The sequence below is a fragment of the Sander vitreus genome, unplaced genomic scaffold (genome assembly GCF_031162955.1).
Source record: "Sander vitreus isolate 19-12246 unplaced genomic scaffold, sanVit1 ctg437_0, whole genome shotgun sequence".
NCBI lineage: Eukaryota > Metazoa > Chordata > Actinopteri > Perciformes > Percidae > Sander > Sander vitreus.
Window position 1 is genome coordinate 382 of NW_027595551.1, and position 5,507 is coordinate 5,888.

Below are 5,507 nucleotides of genomic sequence, written 5' to 3' on the forward strand. Positions count from 1 at the left end.
ATAAATCTACCAACCGCTGGTTATTTGCTAAGTCCACCCAGCCGGCTTTTGCATTTTTACCGGGTTTTTTAAACAAAAATCATCTCTGTCCGTCAACATAAGCGCTGAAGCTCCATATCACAAATGATCTCGGCCCATTTTAAAACGTCTGACAAGGCATATCACATGACCATTCGCATACACTGAGCATGTGCGTGCCAGTGTAAACAGAAAGCAGATTGTCTAACGTTACTCTGCTGTGTGGATGCAAAGCGTGGAATAGTGTGGATGCCAGCTGTAAACTTAGCAAAAGCTATGAGTTTTTAAACAATAAAAACAGTGTTGATGTAGTCGATGAAAGACAAAAGTTTACAGCAGCATTGAGTGTGGTGCTGCAGTCAGAAAGAGCTGTACATGGGCGATATGATCACCTACCTCAGGATCCAGAAATGCAAGAAGGTCCGAGACCTTTTCAGCGTAAGGCGAGTGTGACAGCCACGAATGTTATTCGCCCAAATTCACCATTACCAACAGCTTGTTACATGAAATTATTAGTCCATAAAATGTGATATTCCTACCACATGTTGATTTCTGGTGGAGGCTATGAAGGAGGACTTTCGGTTGGCCTCAAGGAAGTTCTGGCAAACCGTTGGACGACTCATGAGGGCAAAGCAGGCCTTGACTCAGGTTGTGTTCAGCAGGGGAGAAGACCTCCTCACCTTGACTGGGAATATTGTCAAGCGATGGAAGGAGCACTTTGAGGAACTCCTGAACACGACCAACACGTCTCAGGGTGCAGCCGGTGGGAGATTGTCAAGTCTGGAGACCTCAGAATTGCTTCTCTGCTCTTTGCAGATGATGTGATTCTGTTGGCTGCATTGGACACACTGGGGCATTTCGCAGTCGAGTGCCAAGCGGTCGGGATGAGAGTCAGCGCCTCCAAGTCTCAGGTTGTGGTTCCCTGCCAGAAAGCAGAGGATTGCTTCCACCGGGTCGGGAGTGAGTTGCGAGCTATACGTTTCAAGATAGCATATTTCAAACAGTGCTACTTGTTTGAATGCGACAACCACTACACTACTGAAACTTTGGAAAAGAGGGCTTCGATTCACCAACAGGGATAGCTTTCTACCAGCTACTGATTATTCACCAAGAAAGACAAAAGTTGCACAGCAGCATTGAGCATGTTCATGTTGTCAAATAAAGCTTTACAGTGACTGGTGATTTGACTGAACTGTTTGATTGTATAACTTAGAGTTAAAATTTGAAAACAAATGTTTTCCACCTGGTTTCCTATCTGGGACATAATGCACGTTAGGCGAACGTGATGACTACTGCACTGCGTAAATTTCGGAAGGGCGGGCTTCGATTCCACAGCGGGAGAGTTTTCTGTTAACTGGCCATTATTATCCAGGTTACTGAGATTGCAGCGCAGCAGAGATTGATTGTGTGGAGCAAACACGAACAAAGAAATGTGTTTCCACCCTGTTTTGATCAGGAGACCTTTCATGTGTTAAGTGAATGTGATAACCACTACACTACGGAAACTGATTTCAACAGAAAAAAAAAAGACTGTGTCGCACCTGTGTCTGTTAATGCACCATTCATATTTGACTGCAAAGGTTTAAAATGTTGGTAGACATGTTCATCTTTGACTCTGAGAGATTTTGAACTTGATTCAGTCACAGCTGTTTTGTCATGTATTTTGAGTGACAGTAAATAAATGTTTAATTGAAGTTAATGCTTCTACATGTATTCCATGTAAATGCTGGAAGAGTGCCACCTAGCGAATGACGTGCCAAAACCAGTGCTTGACCAGTCCTCGTTAGTATAGTGGACAGTATCTCCGCCTGTCACGCGGAAGACCGGGGTTCGATTCCCTGACGGGGAGATAAACCTACCAACTGGTTATTTGCTAAGTCCACCCAGCTGGCTTTTGCATTTTTACCGGGGTTTTTAAACAAAAATCATCTCTGTCCGTCAACATAAGCGCTGAAGCTCCATATCACAAATGATCTCGGCCCATTTTAAAACGTCTGACAAGGCATATCACATGACCATTCGCATACACTGAGCATGTGCGTGCCAGTGTAAACAGAAAGCAGATTGTCTAACGTTACTCTGCTGTGTGGATGCCAGCTGTAAACTTAGCAAAAGCTATGAGTTTTTAAACAATAAAAACAGTGTTGATGTAGTCGATGAAAGACAAAAGTTTACAGCAGCATTGAGTGTGGTGCTGCAGTCAGAAAGAGCTGTACATGGGCGATATGATCACCTACCTCAGGATCCAGAAATGCAAGAAGGTCCGAGACCTTTTCAGCGTAAGGCGAGTGTGACAGCCACGAATGTTATTCGCCCAAATTCACCATTACCAACAGCTTGTTACATGAAATTATTAGTCCATAAAATGTGATATTCCTACCACATGTTGATTTCTGGTGGAGGCTATGAAGGAGGACTTTCGGTTGGCCTCAAGGAAGTTCTGGCAAACCGTTGGACGACTCATGAGGGCAAAGCAGGCCTTGACTCAGGTTGTGTTCAGCAGGGGAGAAGACCTCCTCACCTTGACTGGGAATATTGTCAAGCGATGGAAGGAGCACTTTGAGGAACTCCTGAACACGACCAACACGTCTCAGGGTGCAGCCGGTGGGAGATTGTCAAGTCTGGAGACCTCAGAATTGCTTCTCTGCTCTTTGCAGATGATGTGATTCTGTTGGCTGCATTGGACACACTGGGGCATTTCGCAGTCGAGTGCCAAGCGGTCGGGATGAGAGTCAGCGCCTCCAAGTCTCAGGTTGTGGTTCTCTGCCGGAAAGCAGAGGATTGCTTCCACCGGGTCGGGAGTGAGTTGCGAGCGATACATTTCAAGATAGCATATTTCAAACAGTGCTACTTGTTTGAATGCGACAACCACTACACTACTGAAACTTTGGAAAAGAGGGCTTCGATTCACCGACCGGGATAGCTTTCTACCAGCTACTGATTATTCACCAAGAAAGACAAAAGTTGCACAGCAGCATTGAGCATGTTCATGTTGTCAAATAAAGCTTTACAGTGACTGGTGATTTGACTGAACTGTTTGATTGTATAACTTAGAGTTAAAATTTGAAAACAAATGTTTTCCACCTGGTTTCCTATCTGGGACATAATGCACGTTAGGCGAACGTGATGACTACTGCACTGCGTAAATTTCGGAAGGGCGGGCTTCGATTCCACAGCGGGAGAGTTTTCTGTTAACTGGCCATTATTATCCAGGTTACTGAGATTGCAGCGCAGCACAGATTGATTGTGTGGAGCAAACACGAACAAAGAAATGTGTTTCCACCCTGTTTTGATCAGGAGACCTTTCGTGTGTTAGGCGAATGTGATAACCACTACACTACGGAAACTGATTTCAACAGAAAAAAAAAAGACTGTGTCGCACCTGTGTCTGTTAATGCACCATTCATATTTGACTGCAAAGGTTTAAAATGTTGGTAGACATGTTCATCTTTGACTCTGAGAGATTTTGAACTTGATTCAGTCACAGCTGTTTTGTCATGTATTTGAGTGACAGTAAATAAATGTTTAATTGAAGTTAATGCTTCTACATGTATTCCATGTAAATGCTGGAAGAGCGCCACCTAGCGAATGACGTGCCAAAACCAGTGCTTGACCAGTCCTCGTTAGTATAGTGGACAGTATCTCCGCCTGTCACGCGGAGACGGGGGTTCGATTCCCCGACGGGGAGATAAATCTACCAACCGCTGGTTATTTACTAAGGCTAAGTCCACCCAGCTGGGTTTTGCATTTTTACCGGGGTTTTTAAACAAAAATCATCTCTGTCCGTCAACATAAGCGCTGAAGCTCCATATCACAAATGATCTCGGCCCATTTTAAAACTTCTGACAAGGCATATCACATGACCATTCGCATACACTGAGCATGTGCGTGCCAGTGTAAACAGAAAGCAGATTGTCTAACGTTACTCTGCTGTGTGGATGCAAAGCGTGGAATAGTGTGGATTCCAGCTGTAAACTTAGCAAAAGCTATGAGTTTTTAAACAATAAAAACAGTGTTGATGTAGTCGATGAAAGACAAAAGTTTACAGCAGCATTGAGTGTGGTGCTGCAGTCAGAAAGAGCTGTACATGGGCGATATGATCACCTACCTCAGGATCCAGAAATGCAAGAAGGTCCGAGACCTTTTCAGCGTAAGGCGAGTGTGACAGCCACGAATGTTATTCGCCCAAATTCACCATTACCAACAGCTTGTTACATGAAATTATTAGTCCATAAAATGTGATATTCCTACCACATGTTGATTTCTGGTGGAGGCTATGAAGGAGGACTTTCGGTTGGCCTCAAGGAAGTTCTGGCAAACCGTTGGACGACTCATGAGGGCAAAGCAGGCCTTGACTCAGGTTGTGTTCAGCAGGGGAGAAGACCTCCTCACCTTGACTGGGAATATTGTCAAGCGATGGAAGGAGCACTTTGAGAAACTCCTGAACACGACCAACACGTCTCAGGGTGCAGCCGGTGGGAGGTTGTCAAGTCTGGAGACCTCAGAATTGCTTCTCTGCTCTTTGCAGATTATGTGATTCTGTTGGCTGCATTGGACACACTGGGGCATTTCGCAGTCGAGTGCCAAGCGGTCGGGATGAGAGTCAGCGCCTCCAAGTCTCAGGTTGTGGTTCCCTGCCAGAAAGCAGAGGATTGCTTCCACCGGGTCGGGAGTGAGTTGCGAGCTATACGTTTCAAGATAGCATATTTCAAACAGTGCTACTTGTTTGAATGCGACAACCACTACACTACTGAAACTTTGGAAAAAGAGGGCTTCGATTCACCGACCGGGATAGCTTTCTACCAGCTACTGATTATTCACCAAGAAAGACAAAAGTTGCACAGCAGCATTGAGCATGTTCATGTTGTCAAATAAAGCTTTACAGTGACTGGTGATTTGACTAAACTGTTTGATTGTATAACTTAGAGTTAAAATTTGAAAACAAATGTTTTCCACCTGGTTTCCTATCTGGGACATAATGCACGTTAGGCGAACGTGATGACTACTGCACTGTGTAAATTTCGGAAGGCCGGGCTTCGATTCCACAGCGGGAGAGTTTTCTGTTAACTGGCCATTATTATCCAGGTTACTGAGATTGCAGCGCAGCAGAGATTGATTGTGTTGAGCAAACACAAACAAAGAAATGTGTTTCCACCCTGTTTTGAACAGGGGACCTTTCATGTGTTAGGCAAATGTGATAACCACTACACTACAGAAACTGATTTCAACAGAATAAAAAAAGACTGTTTCGCACCTGCGTCTGTTAATGCACCATTCATATTTGACTGCAAAGGTTTAAAATGTTGGTAGACATGTTCATCTTTGACTCTGAGAGATTTTGAACTTGATTCAGTCACAGCTGTTTTGTCATGTATTTGAGTGACAGTAAATAAATGTATAATTGAAGTTAATGCTTCTACATGTATTCCATGTAAACGCTGGAAGAGCGCCACCTAGCGAATGACGTGCCAAAACCAATGCTTGACCAA

General features: G+C 44.3%; 1 non-coding gene across 1 annotated transcript; it reads left to right on the forward strand.

The window, feature by feature from the left end:
• Nucleotides 1-1,795: 1,795 nt before the first annotated feature.
• Nucleotides 1,796-1,867, forward strand: trnad-guc (transfer RNA aspartic acid (anticodon GUC)). Its single transcript has one exon. It is a non-coding gene; the product is annotated as a tRNA-Asp (tRNA).
• Nucleotides 1,868-5,507: the final 3,640 nt, after the last annotated feature.